Source organism: Amblyomma mixtum, chromosome 4, assembly GCF_055824585.1.
Source record: "Amblyomma mixtum isolate Tamu chromosome 4, ASM5582458v1, whole genome shotgun sequence".
Taxonomy (NCBI): domain Eukaryota; kingdom Metazoa; phylum Arthropoda; class Arachnida; order Ixodida; family Ixodidae; genus Amblyomma; species Amblyomma mixtum.
The window spans coordinates 147,169,353-147,188,680 of NC_143015.1; positions in this window are offsets into that span (position 1 = coordinate 147,169,353).

A 19,328-nucleotide genomic window follows, 5' to 3' on the forward strand; every position below is an offset into this window, starting at 1 on the left:
ACGCGTGGAGGCGCGCTGGCTTTGTGCGCTCGGGGGAGAAACACTTGTAGGCTGGCTGTTGTTCGCTGTGTCTCCTAGGTCTGTCCTGGGCGAAGTCTCTTCTTCCGGGAAGAGGTGCCAGGCTATGTGGGAAGATGGTGCACGTGTTCTCTCCGCTGGCGGACAGCTCTCAGACGGCGTCGTAAATCTACGCAGCTGGTTGAGATGTCGGCGTGCTACTGTGCCATGTATGTTGACGAGCCAAGAGCGCAGGCCTATGCGTCTGACAATTGTAGCTTCCTCCCAGCGTGGCTTTTTCAGAAACTGTCGGGCGAGGACGCGCTGCCCCTCATTAAGCGTGCCGCAGCGCGGAATTGCTTTTTCTTCCCGGAACGTCTCTGCCTTTGGCTCGGGGAGGATGGCTGTGAGCTGGGTTCGCATTTCACGCTCGAACATCATTTTCGAGGGGGTCTCGCCTGTTGTGCTCTGAACCGTCGTGTGCTGCTTGAAGAGAAAGCGCGCAAGGCGGCGCTGCAGCGAGCCTGTCTGATCTCTTTCAAGGGCGCGTTTTAGCTCGGCTACGTAGCGCTCGGCTTGTCCGTTTGTCGCTGGGTGGTAGGGGGCCGATGTAACTGATGAGATCCCGTTGTCGCGATAAAACTTGAGGGTCTCCGCAGACACAAACGGTGTTCCGTTGTCCGACACTACCTTGCGCGGCAGGCCGAACGTTGCAAATAGTGATCGGAGGTTGTCAATGACTGCTGCCGAAGTCGTCTGTCCCATTTGCCTTATCTCAAGCCACTTTGTGTAGGCATCTACGACCACAAGGAAAGTGCAGCCCTCAATTGGTCCTGCAAAATCAATGTGCAGTGTGTGCCATGGTGTGTCTGGCTTTTCCCATTCTGGGACAGGAGCTTTCGGCGGGGCGCTCCGGCTGCTCTGGCAAGGCTTGCATTCTCGCACCACTGTTTCGATGTCGTTGTCAATGCCAGGCCACCACATGTAGCTTCTGGCACACTTTTTCATTGCAACGATGCCCCGATGTCCGGCGTGGATGAGAGACATAGCTTGTGCGCGTAGTTCTCTCGGCATCACAACTCGGGACCCAAATATGATGCAGCCGCGATGGGTGCTCAACTCTGTAGCTCGCCTGCGGTAAGCGTCGAAGTTGTCCCCTTTGAGTTTATGCACGTTGCCTTGTTGAACAGCTGTGTAAACTAGCCGGAGAGCTGCGCACTTCTGCGTAGATGCTGCAACTGTGCCTGCTGTAAGCGGAGGTTCTGGCAGTGCTTCGAACATCAGAACGTCTCCTGGTGGAAATGGTTCGTCAACAGTTGCGTCTAGTGGCAGACGGCTTAGCGCATCGGCGTTTTGATGTTTACTCCCATTGCGGTAGACCAGAGCGTAGTCGTACGCTGAGAGTTTGATGCACCAACGTGTCATTCGCGGAGACAAAGTTGGTGGCATAGGCCTTTGTGGTCCCAGAATGCCCAATAGCGGTCGGTGATCGGTTATAAAGGTCACCTTCCGGCCGGCAATGTACTGGTGAAAATGTGTCGCCGCGTAGACGATGGCTAGCCCTTCTTTGTCAAGTTGCGCGTAGTTGCGTTCTGCTTGCGACAACGTACGTGAGGCGAAGGCGATGGGAGCTTCCCTTCCTTGCTCGTCAGTTTGCGATAGAACCGCGCCGACTCCGTACGGTGATGCGTCGCAAGCCAAAAGCAGAGGCTTCCTTTCGTCGTAGTGGCGGAGGACTGTACATCTTCGAATCAGGTCTTTCAGGGCATCGAATGACTGCTGATGGCGTGGCGACCATGTCCATGTCACATCTTTCCGAAGGAGTTGGTATAAGTCGTTGGCCACGGTAGCTCTTTGTTCCAAGAACCGGTCGTAGAACGTCAAGAGTCCGAGAAAAGCCTGTAGCTCCTGCTTGTTTGTTGGAGCTCGTGCTTCTGTGATCGCTCGCACTTTGTCCTCGGTAGGGGGAATGCCTTCCGCATCAATTCGGTGTCCCAGAAATTGCACCTCTGGCACCGCAAAACAGCACTTCGATTTGCTTATGCACAAATTAGCGTTTGCTAGCCTTTCGAGAACGAGCTCTAGGCGCACTGCATGCTCTTCAGTGGAAGTGCCACTGATGATGACATCGTCAAGGTAGACACAAACTCCTGGGATGCCCTGAAGCACTGTCTCCATGAATTTTTGAAATATGGCCGGGGCTGCAGCTACGCCAAAAGGCAGTCGCTTGACTTTGTACAAGCCTTTCAGTGTGTTAATTGCCAATAATTCAGCAGTTGACTCGCTCACCTTCAGCTGCTGATACGCCTGGGTGAGGTCCAATGTGCTGAAGACTCTTGCGCCACGTAGTACACTGAATACTTCTTCAGGTGTCGGTAGCGGGTAAGAGGACGCTTTAGTCGCAAGATTGACGGTGCTCCGGTAGTCTCCGCAGAGGCGTATGGTTCCGTTCTTCTTGCGAACTACGACAAGTGGTGTGGCCCATTCTGAATGCTGCGTCGGCTCGATGACACCTTGCTGCTCCAGTTTGTCCAACTCTTTTTCAACTGAATCTCGGAGAGCAAACGGCACCGGCCTGGCCTTCAGAAATTTGGGTTGCGCGTTGTCCAACAACTCCAGTGTGACCGGGGGCCCTTCGTTTCCTGGAATCTCTTCCGAGAATACTCTTTCGTATTTCTCTTGCAGTTGCTCAACCATGTTCTGGCTCGGCGTCTGGTGTATGCCGCATATCATCACGCCTAGTGGAGAAAACCAGTTTCTCCCTAGAAGGCTTGATCCTGTGCCCTTCACAACAAGCAGAGGTAGCGTATGGGTCTGGCCGTTGTAGTTAACCTGCACGTTGGCAGAGCCCAATAGTGGCAGATTCTGTCCTGACCACGTTCGCAGGTGCGTGTCGTCTTGTTGCAGGGCGGGTGCGTCAGATGGCCATGAAGTTCGGAACGTATCCTCACTGATCAGAGTACAGACTGCGCCGGAGTCCACCTCGAACTTAATCAGCTGGTGATGTACGCTTACTTCTGTAAAAATCTTCGGTCGCGTGCCGAGATTCATGGTGTTCAGGTCGTACAACACAGATGGTGTTGCTGATGTTGTTCCATGGAGATCAGATAGCGGCGTATTCTCTGAGGCGTTGACGCTGTGATTAGGCTGGGAAGGTGACTTTATCTTGGCAAGTCTCCGTTTCGTAATGCATGCTCTTTCGATATGCCCTCGCTTGTGGCAAAAATTACACGTGGCTGACTGGAATCGACATCCCTGGGGGTTGTGTTGGTCGTCACACCGCCAGCAGCGTTGTGCCTTTTTGACCGATTTTACAACAACAGAAGGCTTGCGCACCTGGTTGCTTGTCTGGTGTACCGGCTCGGTGTTCCGGCGAATCCCTCTCTGCTGGTGACCGGCGCTCTCCGCTCGAACGGCGATGTCGTAAGCTTTGCTGAATGTGAGGTCCTTCTCAGCGAACAGGCGCTGCTGCAGTGACTCGTCACTCAGTCCGCACACAAATCTGTCGCGTAACATCACGTCCAAGGGAAGCATGGTGGTGTTAGCAGAAGAAGCTGCGTCTCCCTCCTGCCCGGTAGCTGTTGTCGACAGCGTTCCAAAATTGCAGTCGGCAGCGAGCTTCTTGAGCGCGGCTACGTAGGCGCTCACAGTTTCTCCTCCCAGTTGATCTCGTCGTTGGAAGCGAGCCCGGCTGTAGACCTCGGATGGCCTTGGGTCGTAGTGCTTTTGCAGCGCTTTTACGATGTCGTCGTAAGACACTGCCGCTGGTGTGCTTGGCTGAATAAGGGCGCAGACAGTATCGTAGGTCTGCTCCCCGCACAGCGTCAGCAGGTTGGCCCTCTTCAAGGCTGGGTCTGTGATGTTGTTAGCTTCAAAGTAGAACTGAAGGCGTCCAACCCACGATGACCACGATGAGCCGTTGAACTCTGGTATCTGATTGGGAAACCCTCGCGTAGCCATGGCTTGTCAATAGCGTTGCGTAGCGCGGGTCGAATCCACTTTCTCGTCGCCACTGTCGTGTCCGGTCGCTGTGTTGAATGCAGCGAAAGACGCACACGGTACTTTAAGACTTCGTTTATTTAAAGCCGATGAGGGTGCGACCAGCGTCGACCGAGGCAGGAGCCGAACTGGCCGCCCGAAGAAAGGAGGGAGCGGAGAAGCGTCCACGGGAGGGAGTGGCTTCCCAAAACAGGAGGAGGATGCGGGGGCGCACCATGGGGGGGCATCTGGCGACAGCGTGCGACGAGGGGCAAGTGGTCGTTAGGAGGAGGATGCGAGTGGTCGTTAGGAGGAGGATGCGAGTGGTCGTTACACACACAAAAGCAATAAGGGGACACAACAATTTGCATATAATTCATCCCGCCACGACACTGCCGGCTACTCTCCGTTTTACCTCCTGTACGGCCGCGAGCCTCAACTGCCGCTTGACACATTGTATCGAACATCTCGTCCCCCACATTCTGAATACGCCCGTGAAGCCATTGCCCATGCCGACCATGCTCGCCAAGTCGCCCGTTCGCGCTTGCAAGCCTCCCAAGCTTCTCAGCAACAGCACTATAACCGCCGCCACCTGGACAGTGCCTTCTTGCCTGGGTCCCTTGTATTGCTCTGGGTGCCTTCTCGCCGTGTAGGGCTCTCGGAAAAGCTTCTTTCTCGATATGTGGGCCCGTATCGTGTGCTGCGCCAAGTCACAGCCGTCACATACGAGATTGAGCCTGCCTTCCCCGAGTGCACTTCCCGTACTCCACCCTCCGATATTGTGCACGTGTCGCGCCTCAAGCCCTACCACCTACCTTCTTCTGACACTCGCTAAGCAGCACCGCGACGGTGCTTTTGCGCCCGGGGGTCATGCTACGGGTCGACTCAAAGAAGATGAGGCCGACGAAGTGAGAGGGCGCTTGGCGCGTGCTCGGGCTCCGAATCCTGGACGGTGGCCTGTGTTTTGGCATCCGGTGCGCCCTGTGCTTGTGTTCTGTTCAGCGTGAGTGCACCAGTGTTCTTCGTGGCGTGAACGCCTCCTGCCACGTAACAATATTGTTACGCGGCGGCCAGCCGAAGAATGAGGCGTGGTGAACGACGGCTATGAGATGATTTAATGGCCGCTGGCCTAGCGCGAGCGTCCCGCGCCACTGCCAGCTTCGTCTTCGTCACACTACCCGGGGCCTCCGAGCGATCGCGTCGATCGGTGACGAACTGACGCGTGAAATAGCAATGGTCTTGAGGGGAGGGTTGAGCAGTATATACAAAATGGTGCAGTGCTGGCCGCCACGATGAGAAAGATGAGAGAATGAGTCCCGGTCCACGAAGCATCCGGGCCGTAGGGTGCCAGGAGCTGACGGCCGAGGTCTCTGGACGCACCGAACGGCAGGGGCAGGGGGGCGGTGTGTTCACGTTTGGGTCTTGGGTCAGTGGGGTCTTGGGTCGGTGGGGTCTTGGGTCGGTGGGGTCTTGTACCGTCGGGTCTTGGGTCGTCGTGTAGTGTGGTCCGGGCGGGGGACGGGGCTGGGGTGAGCGTCGAGGTCGGTTCAGGTCGGGCGGGCTGGGACACGGCCGTGCGGCGCTGACCAGGTACTCACGGCCGACGTCCACGGCAGGCCCAGGACGCCGAAGCTCCGTGACCAGGATGGCGATGAAGGGTACCCAGCACCTCCACCAAATGTTACGCGGCGGCCAGCCGAAGAATGAGGCGTGGTGAACGATGGCTATGAGATGATTTAATGGCCGCTGGCCTAGCGCGAGCGCTCCGTCCCGCGCCACTGCCAGCTTCGTCTTCGTCACAATATGTAAGAAAGCGAGTTGGGGTTTGCTGCCTCAGCGGCTAGCGCTGCCGAAGGAGAGGAAGAAGACAGAAGACGAAGCTGACGAAGCTCGGGTGCACGCTTGCGAACGCCGCCCAGCTGAGCAGCATCGCTGGGACAAGGACTGTGGCCGTCCACACTAACTGTGCGAGTTTCCACATTACACTTGGTGGAGGTGCTGCTTGTTCTCCCCGTAGATCTACGCCACGATGCCCAGGCTACCAGGTCTACCACGACGTCCGACACCTCGGTGCAACCTGCCCAGCCTGTCATCTGTTCCGGTGCCGTCTGTCAGCGCGACCCGACGATCTTCAGCGGCACTGACGACACCGACGTAGAAGATTGGCTGTCCTCCTACGAACGCGTGAGCGTATACAACAAATGGAATGACGTCGTTAAGCTCACGAACGTCGTCTTCTACTTGACCGATGTCGCCAACTTGTGGTTCCGCAACCACGAGGCGGATTTTGCTACCTGGGCGGCTCTCAAAACCAGCCTGACTGACGTCTTCGGCCGCCCCGCTGTCCGAAAACTTCGTGCCGAACAACGTTTGCGCAGTCGTGCCCAGCAGAATGGCGAGAATTTCACCAGCTTCATCGAGGACGTTGTTGACTTGGGTAAGCGGCTCAATATATCTATGAGCGAGGCTGACAAAATCAAACACATTGTGAAAGGCGTTGAGGACGACGCATTTCAAATGTTGTCTAAAGATCCTCAAACCGTCTCAGACCGTCTCTTTGTGCCAGAGCTACGACGAGCTCCGAAAACAGCGTCATGCCACCCGGCGTGTCATTTGCCCGGACGACATCCTTTCGAGCTTGGCGGTAGGCGGTCCTGCTAACGATCAGCCGACCCTTCTTCAGCACATTAAGCAGTTTGTGCGAGAGGAGGTCGCCCGTCAGCTTTCGCTGGTTACCTCCCAACCCGCCCCAACGCCATCGCTATCGCCTTCTATTCAGCGTGTAATCCAGGAGCAGGTAGCTGAGGTCCTGCCACCCTCTAATCCACCTCCTCTGGTCACTGCACCGTTGACATACGCTGAAGCAGTCATCCGGCCACGACCTCAGCCGGTTGTTCCGACTTATGCGCCGCCTGTCAACGTGTACCCTCAGCCGCAGTTCGCCCCTGCACTGCCACGCACTCACCATCATTTGGCTCGCACCGGTCCCCGCCCTATGAATCCGTGGCGCACCCCAGATAACCGCCCGATATGCTATGCCTGCGGTCTCACTGGTCATGTGGCCCGCTGGTGCCGCACGCGCGGATCCGGTCCTTACGACTACGGGCGCTCGCCAACGTACGACGCTTCATTGCCCTCCGTCCTTGTCTCTTCTCCTCTGCCGCTTACGAATCCCTCTCCCCCTCGCTCCAACTCCTACAACCGAAGCCATCGGTCACCGTCTCCTCGACGCCGTTCGCTCTCTCCTATGCGTCGCCGGTCCCCACCCCTTCAAGCGGAAAACTAGGCGCCGCAGTTCCGGAGGCAAGAACTGCGCCGTCAACGACCGTTTCAAGCCCTATCACCGCTCCTATGAACGTTATTGAAGTGATCGTTGAAGGTATTACTGTGGACGCGCTTATTGACACTTGTGCTGCCGTGTCCATCATTAGTCGCAACTTGTTTCGAAAATTAAAAAAAGTGATGACGCCGATTTCTGACCTTTCGCTTCGCACCGCCAGCGCTGACCCCATTCGCCCCCTCGCAGCGTGCACTGCCCGCCTCGTCATCCAAGGCCTCTCCTGCACCATTGAGTTCTTCGTTCTCGCCCGCTCCTCTCATGACATCATCCTCGGGTGGGACTTTCTGTCCGCGCATCACGCCATCATTGACTGTGCACGTGCTGAAATTGATTTGTCGCCGCTGTGTGATGCTCTTGTGGACACCTCCCCTGTTACCGCCGCGCCTATTCTCGCCGCTGACGACGTCGACGTGCCAGCTTTCTCTTCTGTTCTCGTGCCGCTGACTTGTGCTGCCCTCTCTGACGCTACTGTCCTTTATTCACCCTCTCCTCTTTTTGTGCGCACCGCAAGTCTGTCTTGCTCCCTCATGCTGTGCTCACACTTACTGGTGGTTGTGGCGCTCTGTACGTCGCGAACCCGTTGCCTTTCCCCACCACTTTACTTCGGGGAGAATCGCTTGGTACGGTTGATGTCATCGATCTCGACGACGCTTCTCCTGTCCTTGATGACCCTGACACCCATGACATCAACGCCCTCACTCCTCCCGCCGACGTCACCGACCCGTCCTCCTCGGATATGTTTTCCCATACTGTCGATGCCGCTCTACCACCTAACCAACGCGCCCAGCTCATCGCTTTGCTGCAGCGCTTCCACGAATCCTTCGACTCTCCTCAAGCACCCTTGGGTTGTGCCACAGCGGTTCGCCACCATATCGGCACTGGCACTAACGGACCCTTGCGCCAACGCCCCTACCGCGTCTCCTCCGCCGAGCGCCGCATCATTGATGAACAGGTGAACGTGTGCTTTTCCGGTCGTGCTCGTCTAGAAAAAGGACGGCTCCATTAGATTCTGCGTAGACTACCGCCGGCTAAACAAAATTACTCGGAAGGACGTCTACCCCCCGACTCGTATAGACGACGCGCTGGATTTCATGCAGGGAGCGGTGTACTTTTCTTCGTTGGATCTGCGCTCTGGGTACTGCCATGTGCCGATGGCCGACGTCGATCGCCCGAAAACAGCTTTCATCACGCCTGATGGGCTGTATGAATTTAATGTGATGTCCTTCGGTCTCTGCAACGCGCCTGCCACTTTTGAGCGTATGATGGACAACATCATCCGCGGCCTTAAATGGCAGACATGCCTCTCCTACTTTGACGACGTTGTCATCTTCTCCCATAATTTTCCGTCTCATCTTCTTCGGCTCGAGAGTGTTCTTCGCTGTCTCAGTGACGCTGTCCTGCAGCTAAACTTGAAAAAGTGTCGCTTCGGCGCTCGACAGCTGACTATCCTAGGCCACGTCGTGTCCAAAGATGGTGTACTCCCGGACCCTGCCAAGCTCTGCGCAGTTGCTGATTTCCCGAAGCCCACATCCCTGAAGTAACTCAGAAGCTTTCTTGGCCTTTGCTCCTACTTTCGCCGGTTCATCAAGAATCTTGCTGCCGTTATCGCCCCGCTCACGCAACTTCTCGCTGGTAGCCACGACTTGTCGGCTTGGTCCCCTGCATGCGACGAAGCTTTTGCAACGCTTCGCCAGCTCCTCACCTCTCCTCCGATCTTGCGCCATTTCGACCCTTCGCGCCTACGGAACTGCACACAGACGCCAGCGGCATTGGTCTCGGTGCTGTTCTAGCTCAGCGGAAACCTGGTTTCAATGAGTACGTCGTTGCTTACGCCAGCCGTGCGCTCACAAAAGTGGAGACTAATTATTCCGTCACAGAAAAAGAATGTATGGCGATTATTTGGGCGACCACAAAATTTCGTCCTTACTTATAGTATAGGCGCCCGTTCGATGTCATTACCGATCACCATGCCCTTTGTTGGCTTTAGTCACTCAAAGATCCATCTCGCCGCCTCGCTCGTTGGGCTCTGCGTTTAAAAGATTACGACATTCGGGTCATTTATCTTTCCGGTCGTAAACACTCCGACGCCGACGCTCTCTCGCGCTCCCCTGTGACCTCTGAGCTTGACCCACCATCTATTTCCGGCCTCACACCTTCTCTTGACACTATTGATATGGCTTCTGAGCAGCGCAAAGATCCTTGGGCTGAAAGGTTCGCTTCCTAGCGAACCTTTCAGCTCGCCTCCCTTCTAGAGCGCTCCGTCGCCAAGCCCATCACTTTGTCGTGCGTGACCAGCTGCTGTACCGTCTCAACTACCTCCCCGATGGTCGCAAATGGCTGCTCGTGATTCCAAGGCATCTCCGCTCCGCCATTTGTGCCAGTTATCATGATGACCCGCAATGCGCTCGTGCCGGTCTGCTGAAAACTTTTACCCGCCTACGCCTTCGGTATTATTGGCGGGGCATGTACCGTTTCGTCCGCCAGTACGTACGCTCTTGCCTGGAATGTCAGAGTCGCAAGAACCCACCACCGCACTCACATGCTCCTCTGCAACCTTTACCGTGTCCCGCCCGGCCATTCGACCGTGTTGGAATTGACCTTTATGGCCCTCTTCCCATCACTGCCGCAGAGCACCGCTGGATCATCGTCGCCATTGATCATCTCACGCGCTATGCCGAAACTGCCTCGTTGCCAGCTGCGACGGCCTCTGACGTAACCGGTTTCATACTTCAGAACCTCATTCATCGTCACGGTGCGCCTCAGGAATTGCTCAGCGACCGGGGTCGCGTCTTCTTGTCCGGCGTCGTGGAAGCCCTCCTTCGGGAGTGTCATATCGTTCACCGCACGACGTCTTCGTACCATCCGCAGACGAACGGCATGACCGAGCGCATTAACCGGAACCTCAGCGACATGATGGCCAAGTACATTTCTGCCGATCACTCAGACTGGGACCGCGTTCTACCTTTCGTTACATACGCCTACAACTCTGCAACGCAAGCCACTACTGCGTTTTCCCCGTATTTTCTTCTGTACGGACGCGAGCCTTCCTTCATCATGGACACCATACTCCTTTACCGCCCCGATTCGTCCGAATTTACAACCGTCTCTCAGGCCGCTGAGCATGCCGAAGAATGCCGTCAACTCGCCCGTTCCTTTACTTCACACGACCAGCACCGTCAGAACAGCTCCCCCGCCGCTTCCCCCGGTCTGCCACCGCCCTATCTTCCGGAATCCTTGGTTTGGCTTTGGGTGCCCTCCTCCAGCCCAGGACAGTCTACAAAACTGCTGAGCAAATACCAGGGCCCCTATCGCGTTGTTCAGCAGACATCGCCAGTTAATTATCTTGTGGAACCCACCACGCCTTCGTCGGACCATCGCCGCCGCGGCCGTGAAATTGTGCACTTAGGCCGCCTGAAGCACTACTACGACCCAGCTATCGTCTCGTGCCCTTAGGCCGCCAGGATGGCGCCTTTTCACCCCGGGGGTATTGTAAGAAAGAGAGTTGGGGTTCGCCGCCTCAGAGGCTAGCGCTGCCGAAGGAAAGGAAGAAGACAGAAGACGAAGCTGACGAAGCTCGGGTGCGCGCTTGCGAACGCCGGCCTGCTGAGCAGCACCGCTGCGACAAGGACTGTGGCCGTCCACACTAACTGTGCGAGTCTCCACATTACAGACAATTAGCTGCCACTGTTGTTTGTTGTAATATTTCAACAGTAATAGTCGAAAACAAAATTGCGCAACAGTGTTTTGGAGCTATACGTTATTGGTTCGCTATAAAGGAGCACTTTGTAAGCACGTTAAAGGACTCACGTTCCGCGGAGCAAAGCCCGAAGCCCAGGATGAAGAAAGCAGCAAGAATCATTTTTCTGCCTTTGGTGAGCCTGTAAAAAAAAAGATTTAACTTCAAAGATGCGCCTAAGGTTGGTTTAAAGAAGTGATCGTTAGGCTATTCCTCCCTCCAATATACGAAGCTCACAAGTAAAATGGGATTATATGGGGTGGTGTAGGAAAACATCAACGCAAGAACAGCATCTTGAATCTTTAAAAACCATGGACTTTAAAAATGTAGTAATTTAATTTAAAATAGCATAACGTGGGTCTTGATTATAGGGAAGATAGATGCGTAAAATGCGGCTGATTCGCGCAAAAATATTTTCATGAATTTTGACAAACGCGAAAGGTACGGCTCACGAATTCCTCACTAGGTGCTTTATTTCCCGAATTCAACACTTCAAGAAACAGGTGTTAAAACTTCAAAACATACTTCGAGACCCAGCGCTTCATACCAAAAATTCTGGACTATGGATGACATTTCATAAGGCATTGTTTCTTTGCTCGAGAGAGGTAAATCTTTTCGGAAGTACTGAAAAGTGAGAATGATTTTGCAGTAAAGCTCAGGGTGGATTATTCCTTTAATCCCCATTTTCGCTTAGGTATAAAGCACTCGCGAGAAAGTTATAAAATGTACACAGTGGCTCAGTTTGTGGTCGGCTTTCATGTGTCCCGATTAATATACAAACCAATGTGGCTGTGACAACGTGCCTTACCATTCCTAAATTACCGCCCAGTGTCGCTATTAAACAGTTATGTCTAAACAGGAGCCAGAAGCTCTATGAGCGGCGAATAAAAGCAGTATCCTTGCAAATAAACCATTACTCGCTTATCTTCTGCACAGAATGGACAAAAATATTTAGGAATTGTAATGCAGCAGCTTTTTCTTAAGACAACATGAAATGAAGTAATTAATCCTTATTGGGCATGAGTTTTCACAACAAACATCAGCGACCAAACCATTTTCAGTAATGGGAGAGACGATAACATTATTTTTAGGCTAAGAGATATCGTACCGATGGAGTCGGTTTTCTTGGGATGGGTGCCGGAAGTACTTTGCTCGCCAAAAATTTATATCTGTACCATTGAGCAACAGGCCATATTATCGAATACACTTATTATTCATGTTCTTAAATTCTTGCCCGATTCATTCACACAAAATAATGTTGCATGCACACGATTACGTTACTTGCTAATGCGAAATTTGAGCGCAGCTCATCAGCGGTTCCAGCTTTTCGGTAGACTTAGGCAAAGAATTCGAGCAAGACATGCATGTACAATTACTGACAACTAGCTATTTTTCACACATACTCCTTCTTCAAGGAACACTCCCCTAACAGTTATTGATTGTTATGAAGGAAGCTTCGATGTCGGAGAAATAGATGGATATATGCTGGACTTGCCACACCAATGCCCGGTTGTCAAAGACGAGGTCTACGCATGTTCCGCGAGGTTGTCACAGCCGTGGAAGGCGTTACGAGCGAGAGGAACGGGATAATCTCCCAATAAGTGGCAAGAAATTCCTGCTTGTCTTTATGTCCACATTAAAGTCCCTACCCACTCTGCCACCCTGGCAGGTCGCAGTTAACGGTTGATCGTAAGAGTTCGCTCACCGTTGTCAACGATAACGCATAAAGCCTACATCTCTCTCTCATCAACCGACGTACCTGTAAGCGTGATTCAGGCTTCCGCTAGCTGACCCAGGTAGACAGTTATGCGCACCTCCTTTCCTTAAAATGCGCACCTCATTTCCTTAAGGATCGGCAAAATCAGTGATTGGGGACGGTAGCACACTATAAAACTTTTACACGTAATGACGCACATGAAGAGGGCACTGTGATAGCAGCGTGTGCATGATCCATTGCACACGGGTGGAAGATGACCACGACGGCGACGTGCAATGCAAAGCGCGAGAGAGTGCACGTTTTTACCCTTGCGTTAAGTGGTCCCAAAATTTTATTGCCGGCTACTACTACAGCCCCCGATCACCGATTTCTCCAATCTTTGCCTGAAGTCCGACCTTGAAACCCTAGCCTCTAGAGAGGCGCCGCAGTTTGCTCAGAGTTTATGGTGCCGGGCTGCTGACTCGAAAGGCAAGTTTGTTGTGATGTTTAAAAGCAGAAAAATAGTTAAGCAAGAACGCTAGCATGCAAAAGGCTTTTGTAAGCAGGGAAGATACCTGGAAGAATTTATACACGTAAAGAAAAGAAGCGAATAGGCAGGAGGTCTCCACCCTGCAGCGCGCATTCCCGAGAAAAGAAGAGCTGAAGCGGAAACCTTCATAAGAAATGCATCACAGAATAAGATAGACCACCCGCAGCAAAGCCAACAGAAAAGGCAAAAGATAGAAGCAAGCAGGCCATCGTGGCAAGCTGCGTGACAGATCAGATAACTCCTTCACGCGAAGGAACTGCCCCCGCCGTAGCTTTTACCAGCCACCGGAACTACTAGCCTTGTAAACGAAACTCCGTGAACCTAATAATTGTATAAATAACCAGCACGCAGGGCCGACACACAGAAGATGAAGAACAAGATATGCGCTACTTGCAACTATTTGTCGCTAGGTGGTCTACGGTGATGCCGCCCACCCGGTCCCATGTGAGTTCTTACCAAAGAATGCGCTCAGATTCTATATCTGGCCCTGAAAAACATGCGCCATGATGTGCTGTACATCTTTATCAGGTAGTAGCAACTCACGTACTAGGCCTTGCTAGACGACGCTACCCAAAAGGTGCAACATTGACTGGACTGCACAGCATGAGTGGTGAAGGTATCGTTGCTGTAACCTACGTCGACCCTATAGTGTCATTATGCAAACGTAGGCCTTTACATTGGCAATATACCAGAGCTGCTAGAAGGATAATGAAAGAAACAATTGTAGCTGCTCACTCCAGCTGGACATGGGAACAGTTTTTGCCCTTCTTCATCTCTGCTGCTACAAAAAAGAGCACATAGGAGATCCCGGTACGCTCTGTTCAGTATGCCGATGATGAACACTGCCGCACATCGAACTCAAGAATTCAGGGCCTAACCAATTTAGAAGGATACTGATCTTTCACAGAGCGCCCAACAACTCCCATTTGGATGCTTGGGCAGCTAAGTTGTGAGTGCACAGGACCGGCAAAACCAACGTGAACGGGCAGAGAAAGTACTGTTGACTCTGACAAGTCAGCGACACTTTTAATGTTGTGCTTCATGAAATATACAATGAGTGTTTCTCTGCCTGCGAATTGCAGGTCTTTTGTCTCGCTTCTGTCTGCACCTTCTAGCACAGCCATCTTCATGTAACAACGCCCGAAAAAGCCTAGCATAATGCTCTACTATGTCTGCCTTTTACTGTAATCAAGCTTATGCCAAGAATCTTTATTTAGTATTACCATAAGGGATACATCTCTCGGAGCACAGCTAAGTTCGCCAAGAAAAGAATGCCCTATAAAGAATAACAGCGACGTTTAGAATACAAAAGGGACCTTTTGATATGTGTAAAACATTGCCTTCATGATCAGAAGTGCAATGGCACCACAGAGTGACTCTTCCCACAGAATGACTCTTATGCCCCTCTCACTTGCAGTATCTCTAGTGAAATCTGATTACTAAATAAAAATGGCTCGTTTTTGAGCACCGAAACCCTTAGCTTCAAAAAAACACAATTCAGCGGACAAACACACTACTTTCTCGTATTTCCGAGGCAGCAGAGTGCCGAATGATCTTAGTTCTTGATCTGCAGATCACAGCTTTGAGATCTATTTTTAATTTCTAAGCGACCCAAAAAGACCATTAAAGGACATCTGCAATGGGTGAATAATAACTACAGTGTACCCAAATTTTTTTTCGTTTGGCAACCGACCAGGAAGCCTCCATATTTAACTTTTTCATCGCCTCTTTCACTGCCTTTATTCTATATTTCATAATAAGGTTTACCAGCAAAACGTTACTTGATCGCAAAAATTTACTTTGGTTTATTGAATCTCTCATATTATCATAGCTCCCCTCCCCTCCACATTCACACAAATTTTAGCACGATTTTAAAATTATTGCGTTCGTTTCGGCGGACACGGACCTAGCATTTTTTCTGCAAGACTAGCACTTAGCCCGCAGCAAACTAGGTGAAGCATGATAGATGAATCCACGGCTCGTTAAACTCATGTATCCGTTACAGCTTGCACCTTCCTCTGAGAAATACAGCGTGGTGATAAAATTTATTAGGAGGAGGTGTGGCCTTCACTTATGATGTTGAAATCACATTAGGCTATTCTCCACTCCAATTATTTTGTTCAATTCCTTTCTAAATCGCCTTCAGTACTTTGCTAAGCGTTGTTACAGAATAGAGCTTTCTTCAGCCTGCGCGATGTGAAAAGAACCGAAAGGAAAACTCTGATAGGCATATTGATATATTCTGGCAGCACCCTGGTGGGCTTAAAAATGCAAAATTTTTCCTATCACGCAGTCTGCCTTATTTTCAGAGTATCACAAAACAGCTGGCTCTGCGTTAGGATCGCTTTTTTATATTGTTACGGGACGGCGGGCCCGCGCAGAGAAAGCCACACAGGAACTCAAGAGACCCAGGCAAACACAACAGGCCGCGGGGTTTCTCTTTCGTTCTCTACCTCTCTCGCTAGCGCCGTGCGCTGCCCCCTCGCGCTCGCCCCGCGCCTCTTTTATTCGTCTAGCGCAGCGCGCTCTTGATCAGCGTAAGTCTAGCGCAGCGCACTCTTGGTTTGCGTAGGTCGTATGCCGTAACAATATACAGCACACTGTACTCCCCTCTCTCGGCATTTTTCAAACCACAGGAATGCGTCGTCATAGGTATGCATTTAGTCCGCGCAGTCGTTGTCCGCTGTCTCTTCTTTTCCCCTCTTCCCAAAAGCAGGACGCGCAACTTGAACATATTTAACAGGTAAAGAAGACGCATTTCTGAAGACACTCGTCCCGATATTGAACTCACATTTACCTACATGTATGGCAGGGCTGTCGAGTTTTTGTTCATTTGGTTCCTACAGCGCAACCCCAATTCATCGAAATCGTGTTGGTGGCTTTTGTAGAATCAAAATAGCGGATACGCTTACATGCGTTCTTAATTCCTGAAGACGTTTACGCCATTATGTCTCAGGTTACGACGCTGGAGAAAATGGCTGTCTACGTCATTTCCTCCAGTGTTGTTATCATTTAGCAGTGTAATCGCTTATCCAGCTGCAGTTCAACATCTTATAAGTGCCCAGCAGACCAGCCGGTTGAAAGTAGGGCCGCAGCTTTTTCTGCGTCTAAATGTTATTGTTCTAAATCATAGTAAACATTTGTCTCAGGTATTGTCATTGAAGAAAAAATTTCTTCCGATTTCTAGGCGACAGCACGCACCGGTCTTCCTCGTCTTTCCCTGCTCGAGTGTGGGTTGGCTGAGTGTGCCGGCTGTTAGAGGCCTGGCGTGCTCTTCTGCCCTTTCTGCTAAAGATCTGCCGGCTCCCGGTGACGTTTTGGTGCAGGTGCTTGGTACTTTCCTGGTTCCGAAGAGCTCCAGGGAAACTACGACGCCCAGCTACAGCCCGTGGACACCACATCTGCCCACAAGACAAGCCGCGGCTTGCGAGGCTTGGATCCTGAGTTTCGACCTCTGACATAACAACTACGCACAATGACGTCCACTGCAGTAAGCCGCTGCTTCTCCATGCGCCTCGCACCCACGCGTCGTTTCATGGCGACAAGCTCCAAGATGTGGAGGACTGGCTGACAAGCTACGTCCGGGTTGCTGCGTTTAACCTGCGTGACGAGGACCTCAAGCTACGGAATGTCAATTTTGCCCTCGAAGACGCCGCCAAAAAGTGGTTTGAATATTACGTATCCACCATCACCACCTGGGGAGATTTCCGGCGATAATTCTTGGGCACCTTCGATAACAGCGAATGGAAGGAGCGAGCTGAACATGCCCTGCAGTCCCAATTTCAGCGGCGACATGAGAGCGTTGCCATGTGCGTAGAAGACATAACTCAGCTCTTCAACCGCGCAGATACTTCCACGTCTGAAGCGGAGAAGGTGCGTCATCTTATGCGAGGGGTCAAAGAGCCGCTTTTCTTCGGACTTGTACGCGATCCTCCTAGCACTGTAGTGAACTGTGGTGGGCCTCCTTGCAGCCGCTTTGTATACGGTTATTTCGTTTGGGCATAGTACCCTGAGTGTTTTTTTTTTGTCTGGGGGGGGGGGGGGGGGCTCCTTGTCGTACCACTGTTCTCTACTGGACAGCAGATTTTCGAAAACGGCTCAACAATCCATGCACCTGAAATACATTTCGACATTGTGTGCGGCACAAATTCTGATCTGTAGGCATCTGTAAAGCAAGTGGTCGTACCCATTCTGCTACGATCCCACTAGATCATAGCATTTGTAAATAAGCAACTTAACATTTCGGCTGAACGTCTGAAAGTTAAGGCACAAGACGTCGAACGATTTCAGCGCTAAAGTAAATGCTTATATCAAGCCAGGTTTGAAACATATTGCTTAGTGCAACCTTCTGTGGCTGGCTGCACTTTGTCGGCTGCAATGCCTGACAAAGCCTTGACTGATCGGCTAGTATTTCGGAGCAAGCAATCGTTTCGAAACAACTGCTGAAGTTTGCATGCTCATTGTTAATCTTGACATTTTTATTTATATCAGCCGCTTCAATAAAAAATTAAGTGAAGCTACATAGGTACATTTTCTCTGGTCTCTAAATGGCGGAATGTCATATTGAATTCAAAAATCGAAAAAGCCGATTCATCGGAAATTTCTCGCGCTTAGCGCTGTTGTCTAAATTCTGCAAGAAGAGGGCGCTGCTGCGCCTTATATTCAGTGCGGTGAATGTTATTATTTGCAGTTACAGCAATCCAGCAAGATCCCAGCCATTCCTTTGTCGAAACCTACTATTACAGGCAACGTCTAGGTCGATGCACGGACATCGTGAAGACGCGTCTTTGATAATCATCGAGTGTAAATGGAAAGACTACGGGGCCGATATAGAAGAAACACTGTAGTACACAGGAGCTCGCTTTTAGGCTGCCTATTTTCTTGATTATTGGCTTAATTCTCAGAATTGCAGTTCCTTATGTCAGGCAGCTTAGGCTTAATTATTATTTTGACATGTCCTCCGGGTATGTTCTTTCTCTGGATTCAAAGCCTTTCATGTTTCTGCGTTCATAATGAGAATTATCTGTTCGGGAGAGTTCTTACTGGTACTGTGTCCAATGATACACCCTTCCGGCTGATTCTGATGAGCACTTTGTCATTACATCTATGAGAATATCATTTGTTGCTTTAATACTTAATTTAACGTCCAAATTATGGCCAAATATTTCTTCTGGAGCTTGTACCTCGGCGCACCTGCTTTCCTTCTTACCACTAACTTGCTTATGGCCTTCTGCCTTACTTGCTGCTTCTGTTTTCAAGTCTTGAACTACTTGAAGTATTGAACAAGACATTGAACTATTTGGCTGTAAAAAACGCTATAACGTGTTTAGATCTGACAGAAGTGACAGATCTGGAGGAGGTGTTTTAATAGCTGTCGCGGATAACTTTGTAGCATCGCCTATTAATATTCCAACTAGCCTGGAACTGGTTTGGGTGGAACTTAGTGTACGTTTTAAGAGAATGATTTTGGGTATATGTTACCGTCCCCCGTCCTCGAGCCCAACATTCGTTGATGAATTGCATGATTCCCTTAACATGATCACTGTACGTTTCCCGAGTACACCTATTGTCTTAGCTGGCGACTTTAACTACCCTACTATCGTGTGGACTAATACATCACCTTATCTCAGCTCTTTTTCTACGGAGTGTAAAAAGTTTTTGTCAACTTGTATGGATTTCAATCTTTCGCAGTTAGTCTCTAAACCTACTCGAACTACCTTATCCTCATCGAATGTTTTAGATCTTGCTCTAACTAACGTGCCTGATCTTATGCCTTCGATTTTTTACCTACCTGGTCTCAGTGATCATTCTTTGCTCCATTTTGATGTACAAATTCCTGTGTGTATCAAGTTAGCCAGACTAAATACATTAGAGATTATAAACGGGCTGACTTTAACGCTATTAACTGCGAACTAGCTCGTTTTTGGACGATTACTTACCAGGATTTTCACAGCGTTCTCTTTACACTAACTGGGATTTGTTCAAGGATATCGTTGAACATCTCATTAACACTTTTGTACCATTAAGATCT